The sequence below is a fragment of the Choloepus didactylus genome, chromosome 4 (genome assembly GCF_015220235.1).
Source record: "Choloepus didactylus isolate mChoDid1 chromosome 4, mChoDid1.pri, whole genome shotgun sequence".
Lineage (NCBI taxonomy): Eukaryota > Metazoa > Chordata > Mammalia > Pilosa > Megalonychidae > Choloepus > Choloepus didactylus.
In genome coordinates this window covers 120,110,397-120,135,063 of record NC_051310.1, presented here as the reverse complement: position 1 = coordinate 120,135,063, position 24,667 = coordinate 120,110,397, and the positions used below count along the sequence as shown (strand labels likewise).

At 42.0% G+C, this 24,667-nt stretch overlaps 1 protein-coding gene across 2 annotated transcripts in view; it reads left to right on the top strand.

The window, feature by feature from the left end:
- Positions 1–2,262: 2,262 nt before the first annotated feature.
- The window catches only part of FAM81A (family with sequence similarity 81 member A), a 79,427-nt gene continuing 57,022 nt past the window's right edge, over positions 2,263–24,667 (top strand). The window contains exon 1 of one of the 2 annotated variants that reach the window (XM_037833822.1): positions 2,263–2,546. The gene's annotated coding sequence lies outside the window, so the exon portion shown is untranslated. The remainder of the gene's footprint in view (positions 2,547–24,667) is intronic. The other variant, XM_037833823.1, reaches the window with a different exon arrangement.

Here is a 24,667-nt window from a genome sequence, read left to right as displayed (position 1 = left end):
AGACTTTTGTATTGATCTTATTTTTCACCTTCCCTACACAGCCAAACTTCTCTAAGTGTGGCCCACATCTGCTCTTGCATTTCTTCAACAACCAGTCTAAACTCTCAGCAATGTGATAACTAAAAAATACCCATGAAGGTCACCAGTGACCTCCTATTCGCTGCATCCTTGGATTCCTGAAGAATTGTCACTTTGAACCTGTTCACCTGTGTCTTCTCTGACATGGTCCCTACCCTTACATTTCTGGCTGTTCCTCAATGTTTCCTTTGTGGGACCCTCTTCCTCCTCCTGGCTCCTATAAATGACTGTTCCTTGTGGTTCAATTCACTGGCATCTTATTATTAGTGATGAACAATGCATGACACAGTTCATGATGTATCTTGACACACCACTGCCTTACAAGCCAAGGTTGAGAACTGCTATCTAAAGATAATGTGCTATCACTTCATTCATCCTGCAGGGCTCACCACATTCTTGGTCCTATTGCTTTCCAGCCTTTTCATAAATACCGTTTTTGACCTTTACCTAGATTAGCCTGCTTGTTGGCCCCACAAATGTCCTGTATATCTTATCCTCATGACTAGAGTCTGAGCAGAGATTCAGTTAGGACCAGGACCCAGCTGTGCAATAAATCAATTACAAAATCTTCTTGGCTTCTAGCACAATATCCTGCATGGGTCCTTTGCATTTAATGACTGGTTGGTGAATAGTATTAAGTTATCAAGTTTATAAATTACTCTCTTTGATAAAACTATTTCGATAACCTAAGATTTGCCATTATAAAATAATTTGTGGTGAACCATGGCTTTTTAATTAAAGTAATATAAGAAAAAAATCCTTTCCCTGAACTGAGTTACAGTCAAAACCATTCTTGAAAAAACACCTGCACATGTTTGCAGTCATAATGGCCAGGTTACATGTGTCTCAAAATCTTTTAAGTGAAAGAAAGTTGCTGGGAAACTGAGTGATACTGTCATTACCATGACACGTGATTCAATTCCGTATGTATTTACTGAGCATTCAGTATGTTTTTACTGTGATGGGAATATAACAAAGAAAAGAAAAGGATCTTCATTGAGACTTTATAGCACCAGAGGGATGCTGTCGGGTCAGTTCTCCACATTACTGGCTATCAAAGCACACACACACACACACACACATATGCACACACATGGTCTTTTATATGTGCTGTGATTAATTTGATTAACGTGGTCAGGCTGTCAGCTCCATGAGAGCAGAGAGCTGGATTGCATTATTTCTTCTTCCACACCATTGTATCTTAGAGCCAAGCATAGTTTGTAGCATACACAAGCATCCAATAAATATTTGTTGACTGAATGGATATTACAGAGGCATAAACCCTTTGTGGGAGTATTATTCCATTTTATAGGTGAGGAAATAGCCACACAAAACCTAAGATCATTCACTAGTAACTACTAGAGTCCTGATTCCAAAACACCTCAGCCTGACACCACAGCCCAGGTTGTTTCTACCAAATCATGCTCCTTCCTTTAATTTGGAGGGGCTCAGTCTGTTGGCTCAGGCTAGGGTCTAGAGGTATGAATTGCAAATGGGAGGCGGGCAAAGATGGGGACCCCCAACTCTGCTTAAATCCCACCCACTGAGAGGAAGTAAAATTAAGAATGATTCCGCTTGTGATCCTGCTCAGCATCTCAAAGTGCGAGGAAGATGGTAAGAGTTAGGACGCCCGGGGAGGGGTATGAGCCAGAGGAGAGAAAGAAGGAATGGGGAGAAGAAGGGTGGTAGCAGTTCTTTCTCGCGTGGTGTCTGTGTGGTGAGACACAATCCTTGGTCCCAACTGCAGGTGTCAAGGTAATTCATTAAATGGCACTTAGCAGTCACAGCAGGGTTCGTTCACCTGCACAGGTGGGGCGCCAACGCGCGAGCTGTTAACCAGTCTGTGGCCTTATCAAACAACTTCTTCCCGATTAGGGGAAGGGGGAATAAAGAACTATTTTTGTGGGAAAGAGGTTTACTAAATGAAGGATGCTACGGCTCTGAAAAGAATTATAGGGCAACCACCATGGCTATTATCTTAATCAGGCACCATTCCAACACCTCGCCCTTCTAGTCAACCAGCCCTACAACAGGATTTATTTTCCAATAAGCGAAATCCCCGCCCCGCCAACTCCAAGCCGTTTGGATGAGAGCTCTGTGGGAAACAGCAGCGACGAGGAGAGGCTATTTTGGGTGTGGGAACGAGGAGGGAGGAGGGGCGGTGCCGCCAGGCTGGGCTCCGTTCGGGCGCGCGGGGAAAGCCTCCAGCTCGGGCTGCCACGGCAACCGCGTCCAGGCAACGCGCCCGGAAGCCGCTTGGGCGGCGCGCAGCGGCTCGCGCCCCCCAGGAGCCGCGAACCCGGCCGGGCCGCGCGCCAGGCCAGGCGGCAGGCGCGCGCTGATTGGACGGCGCTCCCCGCGGCGCGGGCCCGCAGACGGGCGCCCCGCACAGCCCGCACGAGCTGTCGCCGCACCCAGACGCGCCGGCGAGGACATGGGCTGCCTCCGCGCGCCCACTCCCCGCGCTGGTGAGTGCTGCGCTCCGGGCTCCTGGCCTGGCATCGTTCTGTGTCCTGGGCGGCGGAAGCCCCCTGGGACCACCGGGGACCTCGGGGCAGCCGGTTGGTAGATTGGCTTGGGGGAGAGAGGGCTGCGCGTGGTCCATGTGACAGGCTGCGGGCGAGAGGGTTAACTGCACGCTGACGCGAAGGGCTGAAGTTGGGCACAGAGCGCAACTGGCATTGCATTTTCGTGGAAGATGGGGGGTAGGTTGCACGCTAGCAACCCAGCAGAAGCCCCGAGGATGTCTTTGGGGTGTCTGAGGTGGTGCATAGATTGCCAAGGGGGTGGTGGCGAGTCAGCCGACCCACTAGTGACCTTGGGCAGGTTAACCTCTCTGAACCCTCCCTTTTTGCTCGTCTTTAAAAGGAGGCACTTGATTTCGTTGCGGTTCCACAATGCTTTTGTGCCATTGTGCTGTAGCTGAGACAGAACCCCTAAGTACGATTCCGCAGGTACAGGGTACAACAGGCTTAACCATGTTTATTCTTTAAGAGATTTCCATTGGTTCCCAAAGTGGAAAGAAATGTTATGGCTTTATGGCAGATTGTGGAGAGAGCATTGGGTGGTCCAGGGGGTGGCTTCTCAAAATGCACAGGTCAAAACCACTTTGGTGTCCCCAACTCATGAACAAAATCATGCTCCTGAGTTTTTCTTTCTTATAGTTAATCTAATAGGAAACTTTGTATTTGAACAGGTAAAATCAAAACCCAATAGTGGCAGACAGCAGCAAATTAAGTGAGTCATTTCCTTAATATGTATGAGGTTGTGTATGTGTGTGCGTGTGTGCGTGCACCTGTGTGTGCCCTCAGCTTGAAGTCTGTGTATGTCCGTGTTAAAAATTAATTTTATAGGAGTAACCTGTAATAATGCTAGCATGATCTGAGTCCAAAGAAGTGCAGCTCTCTCAGCAGCTGGTGCAAAAATTTGTTTCATACTCTTTAATAGAAGTTAGGTTTGTGAAAGCCAATATGTTCTTTAATGAAAACTGCCCTAGGATTCACAGATTGTGTCTGCCTTGGACCCTGTAGTAGAGAGTGTGTCTGGGAGGAGGGTGCTCTTGAGACCCAATAGACTGTGGTGCCTCTTCTATTTTTAGCCCAGGCTGGTGCTAAAAAGACTCAGACCCCTTTTGGTGCTTTGAGCCCATAAACTTCCATCTTCCTTGGAGAGGGAAGGGAGCAGGTGCCCTGTATCTGTCTCACAGTTTCCTCTGACTTCTCTTTCTGACTTTCTGCTTCAGGCTACCCTTGATATTCTTTTGAATCTGATTTAGTCTGTATACAAATGTGGGTTGGGAGGACAAAGTTTTCAATGTTAATAAATAAGCTTCTGCAAGTTTGTTTACCTGAGCAGTTAATCTTTAGTGGTTTGTATGTTAGAAATCTGATAGCATTCAGATGGAAAAATCCTTACTCCTCAGGAATTCAACCATTAAGTCCTACAAATCCTTTAATAACCACTTCTCATTACATTTGGAACCCTTAGCAAGCTACACACTCCTCGCTGTGGAGGCCACTAAACCCGTTTGTCTCAGCCATACTCCTGTATTTTCATTTTTCTGTAGCTGAGCCTATCCCCTAGCATCTGAGCTGAGTGAACAGCTTTCCTCAGAACAGCCCTCTCTACCATCCTCTCCCACCTCGTGGGAGCAGGGATTGCTCATCCCCTTGCTCCTCATTGCCACCTCCAAATCATTGTCCCCTCATCAAAAAACTCTTATTGTTAGCATTTAGTGCTGCCTGTTTGTGCCTCCTTATCCTCTTTCTGGTCTTCTGCATCAGTAGTTCCCAAACCCTTGACCTCTCAGAATCACTTGGGAGCATTTTGAAATATGTGGCTCTTTAGACTTTCCCCAGCATGCCAAATTAGAATCATTGTGGAGGGTGAGACCTAAAAATCCTTATTTTAAAAACAAAACAAAAAAGGAGGAGGAGGGGGAAGAAGGAGGATGAAGAGGGAAGGCAAAGCTCTCCAGGTGATTCCGATATACGGTCAGGTTTGGAATCAGTTTTACTTGAGGCTCCAAAGAAAGAAAAAGAAAGAAAGAAAGCAAGCAAGCAACTAGCTTGGTTCTCTTCTCTCCCTCTATTAATTCACTACCTTGGAGCCCCTCAACATCAACTCCTATGGCCTTCGTTTCAACCACTGACATTTTGGACTTGTTCAGTCTTGGGAATTCCTCCACTTCGAACATCTGGAAGGTGATTGCTTAACTGATTCTTTCCACTTTCTGTACCTGATCTTAACCATCACCGAGAACTCTGGTCCCCCTTAATCATTTGCTGATCCAGTCCTTCAGCCCCTTTCTGGCTTCACTTCTTCACTTGGAGTGTGTGCATCACCAGCCATTTCAGTTCTGTCTGATATCCTGGAATCCTCTGTCTTCTTAACAAGTTGGGCCTCTCGTATTCCAGTCCTCAATCCAAAATTACTCTCATTATCTGTTTTTTCTTCTTCCAGCCTGCAAAGTTGATGTCAGGAGAAAGTTACAAAGACCTTCAGACTGGTTCCATTGCAAATTTATGCCAGGTCTAATTCCACTCAGGTCTTGCTTTTCTGTTAAAAAAAAATCCATCTTTTACTGATTCCCTACTGCATTCCTTTAGAAGCTATGTCAGACCTTTTCCACTCCTTAAATTCCCTGTCAGATTCCTCTACATTGATAGCCTTTTTTTTCACTGATAAGACTAAGGCCTAGACTCGAAGCATAACTCGGCAGCTATGAATGTCAGTATTACCCCATTTGGCAACTGTTGAAAGAGCTGGAAAAGAATTCAGACTTTAATTAGAGATATGAATGAAGAGGATCTGGTTAGGACTAAGGCAAATCAGATCCAAGGGTAAAGAACAATACTGACTGGGTTTTAAAACTACAACTTATGTGTGAGACCAAGGGAGGAGATGTTTATCTGGTACAGGATCTATATTTTCTGTAGCACACTAGATAATTTAACTTGTACAATCAGTTTGTTTGAATACCATAGGTGCAGGGAGCAGTGAATGGGAAGTAGGATTTGGTGAGTTTGTACAGGCTGGAATGAAATTCCAACACATCCCAGAGTGATATGGGCAGAGAGTATGAGTGTATTTGCGGGGCCCCTGAGGAGCTGGGGAGAAATGCAGAAGTGTTGGACTTCCCCACCTGGGCTATTGTTGATTTTCCCACGAACATTGAGGACTGCCAATTTAGTGGGCCGAGCCCTCAGTCTGGGGGCCTTCCCCTTCGAGGCTGGTAGCTGCAAGGGAGAGGCTAAGCCCACTTATAATTGTGGCTAGGAGTGCCCGCCCCCCACCCCGCCAGAGCCTCTTTGTTGCTCAGATGTGGCCCCCTCTCTCTAAGCCCACATGGCAGGTGAACTCATTACCCTCCCCTCTATGTGGTCCGTGACTCCCAGGGGTGTGAATCCCCCTGGCAATGTGGGAAATGACTCCTGGAGATGAGCCTGCACCCAGCACTATGGGATTGAGAGGATCTTCTTGACCAAGAGGGGGAAGAGAAATGAAGCAAAGTAGTGGCTGAGAGATTACAAATGGAGTAGAGAGCACTCTGGTGGGTATTCCTATGAGCTATATAGATATCATCTTTTAGTCTTTAGTGTGTTGGAATGGCTGGAGAGAAATACCTGAAGCTGTCAAACTGTAACCCAGTGACCTTGATTCTTGAAGATGATTGTATAACTATGTAGATTGCATAGTGGACTGTGACTGTGTGACTGTGAAAACCTTGTAGCTTGCACTCTCTTTATCCAGTATATGGACAGATGAGTGGAAAAATGGGGACAAAAATTAGATGAAGAATAGGGTGGGATTGGGGGGATGGAAAGATTTAGGTGTTCTTTTTTGCTTTTATTTTTATTTTGGAGTAAGGAAAAGGTTCAAAAATTGATTCTGGTGATGAATGCACAACTGTATGATGGTGCTGTGAATAATTGATTGTACTCTGTGGAAAACTGTAGGGGGTGTGAATATATCTCAATTAAACTGTATTAAAAAAAGTAAATGAACAATGGGGGGAGGAGGGGAATGGGATGTTTTAGAAATTCTTTTTTACTTTAATTTTCATTTTATTTTCTGGAGTAATGAAAATGTTCAAAGTTTGTGGTGATGAAAGCACAACTATATGACGATACTGTGAACAACTGATTGTACACTTTGAATGATTGTATGTTTTGTGACTATATCTCAATAAAATTGCATTAAAAAAAAAGACTAAGGCCATCTACATCCTGGATTACTGTCCTCTACCTCAATATAAACTCCCACGATACGTTCCTTACCACCCCAAGCATTTTTCTTTACTTATCTTTGTCCTTCTTTATTTTCTCGTTCTTAAAAGGAGAAAATGTCTACATGTCCCTTTTCCCAACATTAACCCACATACACTTTGCGCTCTCCATGCTTTCCACCCGATCCTTTTGTCTTTCCTTCTCGCCTCTTTTGGGAACTTGCTCTGCTTGTTATTCTCCTTTTCCAGCTTCTTTGGTTTTTCCTTAGCCTGTCCCAACCCTCACTCCACCACATACTCAGGTCCTCCTTCTCACAGGAAAAGAACTTGTCTTGGCTCTGTCCGGTAGAACTTTCTGCAGTGATAGAAATATTCTGTATCTGTGTCATCCAGAATGGTAGCCACTAGCCACATGTGGCTGCTGAGCACTTGAAATATGGCTAGTGTGATTGAGGAACTCAAATTTTAGCTTTAGTTAATTTTAAGTTAATTTAAATTTAAGTAGTCACATGTGGCTAATGGCTACTGTATTGGACTGTGCAGTTCTAGACCATGCTACTCGGTTGAACTGCCCTTGGATTTCTCTCCTTTTACTGCTGTTTTAGTTTCCTGGCTCTTAAAAGAAATACCATGGAAAGGGTTGGTTTTAACAACAGGAATTTATTGACTCATGGGTTTGAGGCTAGGAGAAGTCTAAAATCAAGGCGTCATCAAGGCAATACCTTTTCCCAGAAGACTGGTGTTCTGGGGCTGGCTGCTGGTGATCCTTGGCCCTTGGCTTTCCCATCACATGGCAGTGTACGTGGTGGCCTCTCCTGGCTTCTCTGGATTTGTTAACTTCCAGCTTCTTCCCAAGGCTTTCTCTTTCTCTGTGTCTGAACATCATTCGGCTTATAAAGGACTCCAGTAATGGGGTTAATACCCGTCCTGATTGAGGTGGGCCACACCTTCTTATCGAAGTAACCTCATCAAGATTGCCTATTTACAAAAGGTTCACAACCACAGGAATGGATTAAGATTAAGAGTATGTGCTTCTGGGGTACATAACTCCAAGCCACCACAAACTGCCCACTCATGTCTTCTGGCACCACCTTCCCCTTTCTATTGAGACTGCTTTCTGGTGGGGTTTCAGCAGGGTTGTTCTGGTTGCAGATCTGAGGCCTCCACTGTGTCTTGGCCGCTGCCTGGTGTCTGCTGTCAGGGGTCCTCTTCCTGCTGAGCCTCTCTCATGACTTGTCTCCATGTCACTGGTTATCCTGGTGCTACTCATTTGTCTCCTTCTTCCTGGCCTTCAAGTATGAGAGTTGTAGGAGAGCCTGCTCTTGGTCTTTTCCTCTTCCTTTCCTGGCCTCCTCCTTTCTCCCTTCGAGATCTCATTGTCTCTCGCGGCATCCCCCTCTTCTCTGAGCCCACAAGGGTATTGATAGCAGTGAGCATTTAGCCTATGCTTAGTACTGTGGTTCACTTGGATTATGACTTTGCATCCTCACTCCAACTCTGTGAGGCACGTATTCTTATTATTCCTGTTCTATAGGTGAAGAAATTGAAGTATAGAGAAATTAGATAATGTAAGTTAGTTACCAGCTGTTTGGTAGCAGACCACAGAAAGGATCCCCAGCAATCTGACTTTAGAGCCCCACTTTTAACCATGGTTTGCTCAGGCCTCTCAGATGCCTTCTAATCTCTCCCAGCTCTGTCCTCTCTCCCAAGTTCCTTTCAGACTTTAATACTCAGACACCTGACTGTTTTGTCTCTAAACAGTGCTTCATCCTGAATCCTTGCTGATTTTTTCCTTTTTTTAACTTTTTATTTTGAAACAATTCATATTAAATAATTCCCATATACATTTCACCCAAATTCTCTGAATGTTAACTATTTACCACACTTACTTTATCCTTCTCTCTCCCCCTCTCTTCATCTATAATTTATACACATGCATGTGTGCCTGTGTGCATGCTCCTACACATCTGTATATTGTACTTTTTGGAACACCTTGAAAGTTAAGTCGCAGACATGGTGCTCCTTTACGTTGCCTGAATACTTCGGTGTGTATTTCCTGGGTGGGGGGCGGGGGGAAAGCTGGAATAAAAGGACATTTTCTTGCCTAACAAGCATCAAAATCAGGAAATTAACATTGATTCCATACTATTATTTAATCTGCAGACCTTATTCAGATTTAACCAATGTTCTAATAATATTCTTTATAGCCAAGGGGGAGAGGGGAGTTCTTTTCCTGGTCCAGGATCTTGAGTTGCATTATTATCGTGCCCCTTTTAGTCTCCTTTGATCCAGAACCGTTCTCTAGTTGTTCTTTTTTCTTCGTGTCCAAGGCACTTTTGAAGGGCATAGGCCAGTTACTTTATAGAGTGCCCTTTAATTTGAGTTTGTCTGATGTTTTCTCATGGATAGATTGAGTTATGCATTTTTAGGTGGGCATGCCACAAAGCTGACGGTGTGCTCTTCTCTGTGCCTCCCTGGGTGGTATCGTCATCCTCTCTCTAACCTGCACTTGAATGCTTTGGGTTACTCTGCCTTTCTGCTCATCTTCGTCCTCCCACAGCTGGTTGGTCATCGAGTGCTGAAGGTGCTTCCTGCACGGTGTCTCTCAGTTTGTCCCTTCCTTCCTGCAGTCTCCCTCTTGTTCCAGGCAGTTGTGGAGTCAGGGCTTCTGCACACTTGCCTCAGTCTGCTGTTCCAGCCTTACCTTCCACTACTTATCAACAGGAATTTTCACTAGCCAGTGCTGCTTCTGCTTTGTCCTCTCTCCACTCTTTTCCCCCCTGTTCCTTAGAGACCTTTGCTTGGCATTTTCCTGGCCTATCCCTTCGAATATCCAACTCAGATGCCTGTTTCTCATGTGCTTTTCCTGCTGCCCGGTTCAGAGTGGCCTTGCCTTCCACCCGGTGGTAATGCCTGGTTTATACCACTCAGTGGCACTTACCAGCTTCTCATTTCTTGCATGCATGGCGCCTTGTTTGTTTTATTCCCTATTGACCTGAAGCTCCTTGAGTGCAGGGACTGTGTCTTGCTCAGTGCTGTAGAGGCTCAATGAATATTTGTTCACTGGATTAAATTACTTGATTAAAATCATTAAGTGAATGTGCAGCCTCCTTTTAAGCTTGTCTGCTGGCATCTGGTATGTGATGGGGGATGTGAGGCCCAGGCCTCACCCCAAGAGTCAGGTGGGTGTTGGTTCAAAATAGGATCTTTTAGCAAAACTATGAGTAATTAGAAAAGATATTTCCAGTTTGTAAGTGGAATAAATTATTTTTCCTTGATGATATCCTAACTTTGTGTGTATGTGTCAAGACAAAGAAAGGACATATTTGATTTAAAAAAAAAAGAATAGAGAAACCTAATATAGCAAATTAAAAAATGGCCCATCTATCTTCACACCCCAAATGAGCAACTGATGGTGAGAGCAGCAGTCTCCGAGGCTCACACCCTCCTTCCGAGCCCTGGAACCACCTGTTTCTCTCCTCTTTGTGATCTGGTCTCTTCTTTCTCTCCTGCTTTCCCCCCTCCATACTCCATTCGCCTTTCTTCCTCTCTTCCTCGTTTCGTTCTTTCTGCTTGTTCCTTTCTCTTAAGAACTCTTCTGTTTCCAATGTCCCCAAATTAATAGTTTATTTTTTGGCTTATTGGATGTGGCTTTATGTTCCATGTGTTTTTAATATAAAAGCAGATGAGTTTTGAAAAAAGGATAAAACTAAATTGCTTTTTACTACTGGGGCCTTTTGTTGACTTTCCCCATTTTGTTGACAATACAATGATTTATTTGAGCATAATTACCTCCTTTTAGTACATCCAAAAAGATACTGGGAATCTGCTCGTTGACTGACATCAAAAGGCCTGATTTTTTTGGTCTCTGATAAGGGAAAATGAGTATTTGAGGTCAGCAGTTGGATTTTAGGGTGGTGAGTTGTTGAGGTTAATGGAGACACACCCCAAAGTGGGTCAGCACTTGCTGGATGATGTTCAGTGCATTTTTTTCTTCCTGAAAAATGCTTTTGTGGAGATGATATTCTCTCTAGATGAGGTAGCTACAGAAGTGAAGGCGAGAGATTCTGCTGCTGTAGCCGAGTGTGGCTTAAATAAAAAGCGTGTTTATGTGGGAGAGAATGTGTGGGGGTTGCTTTCACATTATGGAATTCTTAAAATTGTTTAACTGGGAAGATGTTATTCAGAAACCCCTGGTGCCTTCAGCTTGTTTTTTGTTTATTTCAGATTTCTTTTTACCCCATTTTTAATTATCTCTGGAAGAGTTCAGGAGTCCTCCCCTGCTCTTTCTAAAATGGTTATAAAATTAATGTGCTGAACTCAAGCCATTACTTCAAATAAGAGTCTCTCATAAACTCCAGTGCTAAACAGAGAAGTCCAACCCCCTCTCTCTGCATATGAGGAAAAGGGCATAGACTGGAGGCTGAAGCTTTTTTCTTCCAAGTCCACTCTTAGCTCTTCAGTCAGAGCTTCATATAGAATAGAACCCAGAAATCACAACTAGCACGGTGTCTGCAGAAGTACCCAAGGGCATGGCTTCCCCTCCTCTTTATCACCCTTGATGCATCTGGGGCTGTAGGTACAGAGGTTAGTAGCTGGAGAGTTTACATTGGCTATTTTTTAATGCAATTTTTTTTAGATATATTCACACACCATATAATCCATCCAAAGTATACAATCAAGTGGCTCACAGTATCATTATATAGGTGTGCATTCATCACCTCAATCAATTTTAGAACATTTTCAATACTCCAAAAGAAAATAAAAATACAAAAGAACACCCAAAACGTCCCACACCCCTTATCCCTCCCTATTATTTTTTTGTCTTTATTTTATTACTCATCTGCCCATACACAGGATAAAGGGAGTGTCAGTCACATGGTATTCACAATCACATGGTCACACAATAAATGCTATATAGTTATACAATCATCATCAAGGATCAAGGCTGCTAGATTACAATTTCAGGTATTTCCTTCTGGTATTCTAATACACTAAAAACTAAAAAGAAATATCTATATACTGCATAAGAATAACCTCCAGAATGACCTCTCACTTCTATTTGAAATCTCTCAGCCACTGAAACTATTTTTTTTCATTTCTTTTCCCCCTTTTGGTCAAAAAGGCATTCTCAGTCCCATGATGCCAGGGCCAGGCTCATCACTGGGAGTCATGTCCCACGTTGCCAGGGAGACTTACAACCCTGGGAGTCACGTCCCACAGAGTGGGGAGTGTAGTGAGTTTATTTGCAGAGTTGGCTGGGAGAGAAAGGCCATATCTAAACAACAAAAGAGGTTCTCTGGTGGTGACTCTAAGGCACAATTATAAGTAGGCTTAGCCACTCCTCTGCAGTAACAAGCTTCATATGGGCAAGCTACAAGATGAAGACTTGACCTACTACAATGGTAGTCCACGATGCTGGCGAGAATATCAGGAATTCCCCAGGTGGGGAAGTTTAATATCTCCACATTTTTCCCCAGTCCCTCAAGGGAACTTTGCAAATACTTTTTTATTTTCTGCCCAAAATACTCTGGGATGTATCGGGGCATTACATTAACCTGTACAGAATAACAAGATCTCATTTCCTATTCTGGGTTCCATGTAATTATGTTGTTTAAATAAACCGACCATACATGGTTAAATTAGATATACACTGGATTTCAATATTATTTTTTCTATTATAGCTGTTGCACTTGGCAGATTCCTTTTTTAACAATTGGTAATGTGTCTTTTCTCATGCTAGAAAGAAAAGTTGCCAAATATAGCTGTTGATCATAATAAAACACCCTTAAAGTAATATTAAGACACCTCTCTTTTGGTGTGTGTGAGTGCCTGTGCAAACTCTAGGGCAGCCTGGAACAGGCTGCCAGGCTCCCAGCTGGAGAGGGACCTTGAGTCAGCAACCAATATGTCATTTGGGCAAAGCAACTCAATAATTAAAACGATAGGCTTTACCAAGTTAGGGAAACAAAAAGCAAATGAGCAAATACTCATGAGCATCTGTGAAGATGCTCTGTACTAGGCTTCATGGACATTACAGGTTCCTGTAAGATGTGGTCCCTGTGCCCAAAAGCAGCTCAACTGGGAAACACAATACATGAAAAGTTCAAATAACAATAGAAGATTTAAATAGCATTTCAAAATAGCTGTTATTAATAGATGAGAACAAAAACCAATCTGTTTTTGCAGGGGTTCTTCTAAAAATGTTAATGTCATTTTAAGCTGTGGGGAGTGGAGTAAAGCAGCATCAGTGGCTATTCCTTGTTTTTGGGGTTCAGATGATACCAGCCTGTGTGAATCTGTCTGGACCTGACAGTGGCCACAGGCATGCTGCAGATTGATGGGTCCACTCAGTGACGCAGTACCCTGTGCTGGCTGGGAGGTTATGGGTAAATTCTTTGAGCATTTGAAGTTCATTTTTTAAGGATTAGAAACATGGCCACCCTTCATCTTTACCCTTTGTGGATATGATAGACTGGAAAGGAAGGACAAGTCTTAGAAAGTGGAACCAAGGCCATTTTCACAAAGGTCATTGGAAGTGTCTGCCTTGGGACCCTGTGGAGAGACTCACGCTTTCCTGGAAACACAAAGCTTTGAAATGCTGTGCTGGTGGCATCCACAGCACCACTGGACCTGTCTACCAGGCCTGATGCCCTGATATACGGGAAATCCAGGGCTTTGATAAGGGCATCAGGCTAAAGCCTCAGTATGTGCCCACAAGGGAATGAGGCTAGGGTGAAAATTAACAGCAAATTTACTTTAGCTAAGCCATATGTTTTTTAAAACCCAGAATCAGGCTTGTCTCTTGGTTTCAATAGCTGTAAATGGGCAATTTCTGTGTTTTATTTTGTCCAATGGGTCATTCTTTTATTCAAGAAGTATTTATTTAAATTTAATAGTACACTTATTAAAGAGTATTTTGAAAATAAGGAAAAGTAGAATAAAATGTGCCCAAGGGTGGTTATTTACATTTTGATTTGTTTTCCTTTTTTGTTTTTACTGTTTAAAAAAATATTAATATAATCGTACTTACAACACTGGAACCCCTGTGACACACTCCTCAAGATGGTTGAAGGATTTCTGGGTTGCTAGGGTAATGAATGATTGAAAAAATGTAACACATGCAGCAGCTCTGTCTGTAAAGAGCTTGCAAAAATTCTGTTGGCTTTGCATGAAGCACACAGGGGTCAAAACCGTCAGACAATACGACTTACCACAAATCCTTTCTGCTTATCTGCTTTTCCAATCTTGGCTTATACTGAAATGGTGACTGGGTTCCATGTTTGGTTACATCCTTATGTTGGGCTGCAGCTTCTCGGGTTTCACCCCCTGGAAGCCCAGAGTTTTTCAAGCCATCAATTTCTGGTTTCTTTGAAACCAAGAGTTCATTTCTCAGCTTATCTCTGTCCTCTCACATTTTACTATAAGCTGCTAGTAAAAACCAGGCTACTTCTTCATATTTTGCTTGGAGATCTCATCAGCTAAATATTCCAGGTCGTTGCTTTCAAATTCTGCCTTCCATCCAACACTAGGACTCAATTTTGCCAAATTCTCTGTCACTTCAAGATAAGGATCGCCTTCCTTCCAGTTTGCAACAACACATTCATCATTTTTGCTCAAGCCCCATCAGAAGTATCTTTAGAGTCCATATTTCCACAAACAGTTTCTTCAAAGCAGTTTAGGCCTTTTCTATCAAGCTCCTCCCAATTCCTCCAGAATCTTCCCCTTATCCATTTAAAAAGCTGTTCCAACATGTTTGGTATTTACAAGCTCAGCAGCACCCCACTCCTGGTACCAAAATCTGTTCTAGTTTGCTAATACTGCCAGAATGCAAAACACCAGAAATGGATTGGCTTTTATAAAAGGGGGGTTTATTTGGTTATACAGTTACAGTCTTAAGGCCTTAAAGTGTCCAGAGTAACACATCAACAACTGGTTACCTTCACTGGAGGATGACCAATGGTGTCTGGAAAACCTATTAGCTGAGAAGACACATGGTTGGCATCTGCTCCAAGTTCTGGTTTCAGAATGGCTTTCTCTTAGGATGTTCCTCTCTAGGCCACAGCTCCTCTTCAAAATGTCAGTCTCAGTTGCTCTTGGGGCATTTTTCCTCTCTTAGCTTCTCCAGAGCAAAAGTCTACTTTCAATGGCCGTCTTCAAACTGTCTCTCATCTGCAGCTCCTCTCTCAGCTTCTGTGCATTCTTCAAAGTGTCCCTCTTGGCTGTAGCAAGCTCTCTTCTTCTCTCTGAGCTTATATAGTGCTCCAGTAAACTCATCAAGGCCCGTGCTGAATGGGCGGGGCCACACTCCCTTGGAAAGAAACTATCCAATTAGAGTCATCACTCACAGTTGGGTGGGGTGCATTTCCATGGAAACAACCTAATCCAAATGTTCCAACTTAATCCCCACTAATATGTCTGCCCCCACAAGCTTGTATCAAAGAACATGGCTTTTTCTGGGGTACATAATATATACAAACCGGTACAGCATATAAATATTTTCCATGTTACTTCATAGTCTTGGTAAACATTATTTTTAATAGCTGTTGATATTCCTTGGGGTAAATGTGCCATTTTTAATTAATCTCACTTCCATTTTTGGACATTAAACCCATAACCATTTATAGGGATCTTAACATCTGGGTAAGATCCCATATTGAGTATGGGTAAAATACTTTAGGGGTAGAGATTTAGCAAAAATTAGTTACTGTTGCCCTGAAATTCCAATTTTGTGGCCCCCAGGATGTATAGAACAAGACTGAGCTCTGTGCATGCCTTTCAGAGGCTAACAATTTGATTCCCCTTCGGACTCAGAGTCTTTAAATATTTCTTTTTTTTTCCCCCCATGTGGACAGAAAGAAATAATTTTCTTTCTTTTTTGATGATACATTAGTTTGGACATCCAAGAAGATAATAAAAAATATAATTAAAAATTAGGTTTAAGTTTAAGAAGTAAAACATTATACATTTAGTCAAAACCCCTTCTTTACCTCTGCCAGATCCCATCTCTCTATCTCCCATTCAGAGATAAATTTGACCCTGACTTGGTGTTTGTCATTTCTGTATTTGTCTTTAGATATTATAAATTTGGAATTTTGTTTGTCATATTTCAAACCTGTGTAAAATGGCATTATAGTGTATATATCCTTCTTCAACTTGCTTTTTTCACTCAATGTTATTATATTTGTGAGATTCATTCACATTGATACCTGTAGTTCTAATCCATTTAGTTTACTCCTGTTCTTCCTTTGTATGAATTTATCAGAGTTTATTCATCCACTTGCCTAATGATGGGCATTTATTTCTCCCCCTTACTCTTTTTATTCAAAGTGCTCTTTTAAAAAAAAAATACTGTTTTATTGAGATATATTCACATATTCTACGATCTTCCACAATGTACCATCATATAGTTGTTCATTCATCACCACAATCATTTTTGAACATTTTCGTTACTCAAAAAAAAAAGAAGTAACAAATAACACCTAAGGGGCGGGGCAAGATGGCAGACTGGTGAGCTGTATGTTTTAGTTACTCCTCCAGGAAAGTAGGTAAAAAGCCAGGAACTGCGTGGACTGGACACCACAGAGCAATCTGTCTTTGGGCATACTTCATACAACACTCATGAAAACGTGGAACTGCTGAGATCAGCGAAATCTGTAAGTTTTTGCGGCCAGGGGACCCGCGCCCCTCCCTGCCAGGCTCAGTCCCGGGGGAGGAGGGGCTGTCAGCTCCAGGAAGGAGAAGGGAGAATTGCAGTGGCTGCTCTTATCGGAAACTCATTCTACTGATTCAAACTCCAACCATAGATAGACTGAGGCCAGACACCAGAGACTCTGAGAGCAGCCAGCCCAGCAGAGAGGAGACAGGCATAGAAAAAAAACAACACGAAAAACTCCAAAATAAAAGCAGAGGATTTTTGGAGTTCTGGTGAACACAGAAAGGGGAAGGGCGGAGATCAGGCCTTGAGGCGCATATGCAAATCCCGAAGCAAGGCTGATCTCTCTGCCCTGGGCACCTTTCCTTAATGGCCCTGGTTGCTTTGTCTATTAGCATTTCAATAACCCATTAGATCTCTGAGGAGGGCCGTTTTTTTTTTTTTTTTTTTTTTTTTAAATCCTTTTTGCTTTTTCTAAAACAATTACTCTAAGAAGCTCAATACAGAAAGCTTCAAAGAATTGAAATTTGGGCACGTCAAGTCAAGAGCAGAACTAAGAGAGCTCTGAGACAAAAGGCAATAATCCAGTGGCTGAGAAAATTCACTAAACAACACAGCTTCCCAAGAAAAGGGGGGTGTCCGCTCACAGCCACCATCCTGGTGGACAGGAAACACTCCTGCCCATCGCCAGCCCCATAGCCCAGAGCTGCCCCAGACAACCCAGTGTGACGGAAGTGCTTCAAATAACAGGCACACACCACAAAACTGGGCGTGGACATTAGCCTTCCCTGCAACCTCAGCTGAATGTCCCAGAGCTGGGAAGGGGGAGCAGTGTGAATTAACAGAGCCCCATTCAGCCATCATTTGAGCAGACTGGGAGCCTCCCAACACAGCCCAGCAGCCCAGAACTGCCCTGGGGGGACGGCACTCACCTGTGACATAGCACAGTCATCCCTCAACAGAGGACCCGGGGTGCACAGCCTGGAAGAGGGGCCCACTTGCAAGTCTCAGGAGCCATACGCCAATACCAAAGACTTGTGGGTCAGTGGCAGAGACAAACTGTGGCAGGACTGAACTGAAGGATTAGACTATTGCAGTAGCTTTAAAACTCTAGGATCATCAGGGAGATTTGATTGTTAGGGCCACCCCCCTTCCCCGACTGCCCAGAAACACGCCCCACATACAGGGCAGGCAACACCAACTACACACGCAAGCTTGGGACACCAATTGGGCCCCACAAGACTCACTCCCCCACTCACCAAAAAGGCTAAGCAGGGGAGATCTGGCTTGTGAAGAACAGGTGGCTCGTGGACGCCACCTGCTGGTTAGTTAGAGAAAGTGTACTCCACGAAGCTGTAGATCTGATAAATTAGAGATAAGGACTTCAACTGGTCTACAAACCCTAAAAGAACCCTATCAAGGTCGGCAAATGCCACGAGGCCAAAAACAACAGAAAATTATAAAGCATATGAAAAAACCAGACGATATGGATAACCCAAGCCCAAGCACCCAAATCAAAAGACCAGAAGAGACACACCTAGAGCAGCTACTCAAAGAACTAAAGATGAACAATGAGACCCTAGTACGGGATATGAAGGAAATCAAGAAGACCCTAGAAGAGCATAAAGAAGACATTGCAAGACTAAATAAAAAAATGGATGATCTTATGGAAATTAAAGAAACTGTTGACCAAATTAAAAAGATTCTGGACACTCATAGTACAAGACTAGAGGAAGTTGAACAATGAATCAGTGACCTGGAAGATGACAGAATGGAAAATGAAAACATAAAAGAAAGAATGGGGAAAAAAATTGAAAAACTCGAAATGGACCTCAGGGATATGATAGATAATATGAAACGTCCGAATATAAGACTCATTGGTGTCCCAGAAGGGGAAGAAAAGGGTAAAGGTCTAGGAAGAGTATTCAAAGAAATTGTTGGGGAAAACTTCCCAAATCTTCTAAACAACATAAATACACAAATCATAAATGCTCAGCGAACTCCAAATAGAATAAATCCAAAAAAACCCACTCCGAGACATATACTGATCACACTGTCAAACATAGAAGAGAAGGAGCAAGTTCTGAAAGCAGCAAGAGAAAAGCAACTCACCACATACAAAGGAAACAGCATAAGACTAAGTAGTGACTACTCAGCAGCCACCATGGAGGCGAGAAGGCAGTGGCACGATATATTTAAAATTCTGAGTGAGAGGAATTTCCAGCCAAGAATACTTTATCCAGCAAAGCTCTCCTTCAAATTTGAGGGAGAGCTTAAATTTTTCACAGACAAAGAAATGCTGAGAGAATTTGCTAACAAGAGACCTGCCCTACTGGAGATACTAAAGGGAGCCCTACAGACAGAGAAACAAAGACAGGACAGAGAGACTTGGAGAAAGGTTCAGTACTAAAGAGATTCGGTATGGGTACAATAAAGGATATTAATAGAGAGAGGGAAAAATATGGCAAACATAATCCAAAGGATAAGATGGCCGATTCAAGAAATGCCTTCACGGTTTTAACGTTGAATGTAAATGGATTAAACTCCCCAATTAAAAGATACAGATTCGCAGAATGGATCAAAAAAAATGAACCATCAATATGTTGCATACAAGAGACTCATCTTAGACACAGGGACACAAAGAAACTGAAAGTGAAAGGATGGAAAAAAATATTTCATGCAAGCTACAGCCAAAAGAAAGCAGGTGTAGCAATATTAATCTCAGATAAAATAGACTTCAAATGCAGGGATGTTTTGAGAGACAAAGAAGGCCACTACATACTAATAAAAGGGGCAATTCAGCAAGAAGAAATAACAATCGTAAATGTCTATGCACCCAATCAAGGTGCCACAAAATACATGAGAGAAACATTGGCAAAACTAAAGGAAGCAATTGATGTTTCCACAATAATTGTGGGAGACTTCAACACATCACTCTCTCCTATAGATAGATCAACCAGACAGAAGACCAATAAGGAAATTGAAAACCTAAACAATCTGATAAATGAATTAGATTTAACAGACATCTACAGGACATTACATCCCAAATCAACAGGATACACATACTTTTCTAGTGCTCACGGAACTTTCTCCAGAATAGATCATATGCTGGGACATAAAACAAGCCTCAATAAATTTAAAAGATTGAAATTATTCAAAGCACATTCTCTGACCACAATGGAATACAATTAGAAGTCAATAACCATCAGAGACTTAGAAAATTCACAAATACCTGGAGGTTAAACAACACACTCCTAAACAATCAGTGGGTTAAAGAAGAAATAGCAAGAGAAATTGCTAAATATATAGAGACGAATGAAAATGAGAACACAACATACCAAAACCTATGGGATGCAGCAAAAGCAGTGCTAAGGGGGAAATTTATAGCACTAAACGCATATATTAAAAAGGAAGAAAGAGCCAAAATCAAAGAACTAATGGATCAACTGAAGAAGCTAGAAAATGAACAGCAAACCAATCCTAAACCAAGTACAAGAAAAGAAGTAACAAGGATTAAAGCAGAAATAAATGACATAGAGAACAAAAAAACAATAGAAAGGATAAATATCACCAAAAGTTGGTTCTTTGAGAAGATCAACAAGATTGACAAGCCCCTAGCTAGACTGACAAAATCAAAAAGAGAGAAGACCCATATAAACAAAATAATGAATGAAAAAGGTGACATAACTGCAGATCCTGAAGAAATTAAAAAATTATAAGAGGATATTATGAACAACTGTATGGCAACAAACTGGATAATGTAGAAGAAATGGACAATTTCCTGGAAACATATGAACAACCTAGACTGACCAGAGAAGAAATAGAAGACCTCAACCAACCCATCACAAGCAAAGAGATCCAATCAGTCATCAAAAATCTTCCCACAAATAAATGCCCAGGGCCAGATGGCTTCACAGGGGAATTCTACCAAACTTTCCAGAAAGAACTGACACCAATCTTACTCAAACTCTTTCAAAACATTGAAAAAAATGGAACACTACCTAACTCATTTTATGAAGCTAACATCAATCTAATACCAAAACCAGGCAAAGATGCTACAAAAAAGGAAAACTACCGGCCAATCTCCCTAATGAATATAGATGCAAAAATCCTCAACAAAATACTTGCAAATCGAATCCAAAGACACATTAAAAAAATCATACACCATGACCAAGTGGGGTTCATTCCAGGCATGCAAGGATGGTTCAACATAAGAAAAACAATCAATGTATTACAACACATTAAAAACTCGAAAGGGAAAAATCAATTGATCATCTCAATAGATGCTGAAAAAGCATTTGACAAAATCCAACATCCCTTTTTGATAAAAACACTTCAAAAGGTAGGAATTGAAGGAAACTTCCTCAACATGATAAAGAGCATATATGAAAAACCCACAGCCAGCATAGTACTCAATGGTGAGAGACTGAAAGCCTTCCCTCTAAGATCAGGAACAAGACAAGGATGCCCGCTGTCACCACTGTTATTCAACATTGTGCTGGAAGTGCTAGCCAGGGCAATCCGGCAAGACAAAGAAATAAAAGGCATCCAAATTGGAAAAGAAGTAAAACTGTCATTGTTTGCAGATGATATGATCTTATATCTAGAAAACCCTGAGAAATCAACGATACACCTACTAGAGCTAATAAACAAATTTAGCAAAGTAGCGGGATACAAGATTAATGCACATAAGTCAGTAATGTTTCTATATGCTAGAAATGAACAAACTGAAGAGACACTCAAGAAAAAGATACCATTTTCAATAGCAACTAAAAAAATCAAGTACCTAGGAATAAACTTAACCAAAGATGTAAAAGACCTATACAAAGAAAACTACATAACTCTACTAAAAGAAATAGAAGGGGACCTTAAAAGATGGAAAAATATTCCATGTTCATGGATAGGAAGGCTAAATGTCATTAAGATGTCAATTCTGCCCAAACTCATCTACAGATTCAATGCAATCCCAATCAAAATTCCAACAACCTACTTTGCAGACTTGGAAAAGCTAGTTATCAAATTTATTTGGAAAGGGAAGATGCCTCGAATTGCTAAAGACACTTTAAAAAAGAAAAACGAAGTGGGAGGACTTACACTCCCTGACTTTGAAGCTTATTATAAAGCCACAGTTGCCAAAACAGCATGGTACTGGCACAAAGATAGACATATAGATCAATGGAATCGAATTGAGAATTCAGAGATAGACCCTCAGATCTATGGCCGACTGATCTTTGATAAGGCCCCCAAAGTCACCGAACTGAGCCATAATGGTCTTTTCAACAAATGGGGCTGGGAGAGTTGGATATCCATATCCAAAAGAATGAAAGAGGACCCCTACCTCACCCCCTACACAAAAATTAACTCAAAATGGACCAAAGATCTCAATATAAAAGAAAGTACCATAAAACTCCTAGAAGATAATGTAGGAAAACATCTTCAAGACCTTGTATTAGGAGGCCACTTCCTAGACTTTACACCCAAAGCACAAGCAACAAAAGAGAAAATAGATAAATGGGAACTCCTCAAGCTTAGAAGTTTCTGCACCTGAAAGGAATTTCTCAAAAAGGTAAAGAGGCAGCCAACTCAATGGGAAAAAATTTTTGGAAACCATGTATCTGACAAAAGACTGATATCTTGCATATACAAAGAAATCCTACAACTCAATGACAATAGTACAGACAGCCCAATTATAAAATGGGCAAAAGATATGAAAAGACAGTTCTCTGAAGAGGAAATACAAATGGCCAAGAAACACATGAAAAAATGTTCAGCTTCACTAGCTATTAGAGAGATGCAAATTAAGACCACAATGAGATACCATCTAACACCGGTTAGAATGGCTGCCATTAAACAAACAGGAAACTACAAATGCTGGAGGGGATGTGGAGAAATTGGAACTCTTATTCATTGTTGGTGGGACTGTATAATGGTTCAGCCACTCTGGAAGTCAGTCTGGCAGTTCCTTAGAAAACTAGAGATAGAGCTACCATTCGATCCAGCGATTGCACTTCTCGGGATATACCCGGAAGATCGGAAAGCAGTGACACGAACAGATATCTGCACGCCAATGTTCATAGCAGCATTATTCACAATTGCCAAGAGATGGAAACAACCCAAATGTCCTTCAACAGATGAGTGGATAAATAAAATGTGGTATATACACACGATGGAATACTACGCGGCAGTAAGAAGGAACGATCTGGTGAAACATATGACAACATGGATGAACCTTGAAGACATAATGCTGAGCGAAATAAGCCAGGCACAAAAAGAGAAATATTATATGCTACCACTAATGTGAACTTTGAAAAATGTAAAACAAATGGTTTATAATGTAGAATGTAGGGGAACTAGCAGTAGAGAGCAATTAAGGACGGGGGGAACAATAATCCAAGAAGAACAGGTAAGCTATTTAACGTTCTGGGGATGCCCAGAAATGACTATGGTCTGTTAATTTCTGATGGATGTAGTAGGAACAAGTTCACTGAAATGTTGCTATAGTATGTAACTTTCTTGGGGTAAAGTAGGAACATGTTGGAAGTTAAGCAGTTATCTTAGGTTAGTTGTCTTTTTCTTACTCCCTTGCTATGGTCTCTTTGAAATGTTCTTTTATTGTATGTTTGTTTTCTTTTTAACTTTTTTTTTCATACAGTTGATTTGAAAAAAGAAGGGAAAGTTAAAAAAAAAAAAAAAGAAAAAAGACAAACAAGGAAAAAAAAAAAAAAGATGTAGTGCCCCCTTGAGGAGCCTGTGGAGAATGCAGGGGTATTCGCCTACCCCACCTCCATGGTTGCTAACATGACCACAGACATAGGGGACTGGTGGTTTGATGGGTTGAGCCCTCTACCATAAGTTTTACCCTTGGGAAGACGGTTGCTGCAAAGGAGAGGCTAGGCCTCCCTGTATTTGTGCCTAAGAGTCTCCTCCTGAATGCCTCTTTGTTGCTCAGATGTGGCCCTCTCTCTCTGGCTAAGCCAACTTGAAAGGTGAAATCACTGCCCTCCCCCCTACGTGGGATCAGACACCCAGGGAAGTGAATCTCCCTGGCAACGTGGAATATGACTCCCGGGGAGGAATGTAGACCCGGCATCGTGGGATGGAGAACATCTTCTTGACCAAAAGGGGGATGTGAAAGGAAATGAAATAAGCTTCAGTGGCAGAGAGATTCCAAAACGAGCCGAGAGATCACTCTGGTGGGCACTCTTACGCACACTTTAGACAACCTTTTTTAGGTTCTAAAGAATTGGGGTAGCTGGTGGTGGATACCTGAAACTATTAAACTACAACCCAGAACCCATGAATCTCGAAGACAGTTGTATAAAAATGTAGCTTATGAGGGGTGACAGTGGGATTGGGAATGCCATAAGGACCAAACTCCACTTTGTCTAATTTATGGATCGATGTGTAGAAAAGTAGGGGAAGCAAACAAACAGACAAAGGTACCTAGTGTTCTTTTTTACTTCAATTGCTCTTTTTCACTCTAATTATTATTCTTGTTATTTTTGTGTGTGTGCTAATGAAGGTGTCAGGGATTGATTTAGGTGATGAATGTACAACTATGTAATGGTACTGTAAACAATCGAAAGTACAATTTGTTTTGTATGACTGCGTGGTATGTGAATATATCTCAATAAAATGATGATTAAAAAAAAAAAAAAATAACACCTAAAACATTCCATCCCCAACTCCCACCCTATTTTTCATTTAAGTTTTGTCCCCATTTTTCTACTCATCTGACCATACACTGGATAAAGGGAGTGTGAGTCACAAGGTTTTGACAGTCACACAGTCACACTGTGTAAGCTACATAGTTATACAATCGTCTTCCAGAATCAAGGCTACTGGGTTGCAGTTCGACAGCTTCAGGTATTTCCCTCTAGCTATTCCAACACACTAAAAACTAAAAAGATATGTCTATATAGTGCACAAGAATACCTGCCAGAGTGACCTGTCGACTCCACTTGAAATCTCTCAGCCATGGAAACTTTATTTTGTTTCATTTCTATTCCTCCTTTTGGTCAAGAAGATGTTCTCAATGCCACGGTGCCTGGTGCAGGATCCTCCTGCGTTGCTAGAGAGATTTACAACACTGGGAGTCAGAGTCCACGTAGTGGGGAGGGCAGTGAGTTTACCCACTGAGTCCCTTACACTTCTGCTACTAGAAACAAATCTGCCTTAAATATTCTTGTCAGTGTCTTCTTGTGAAC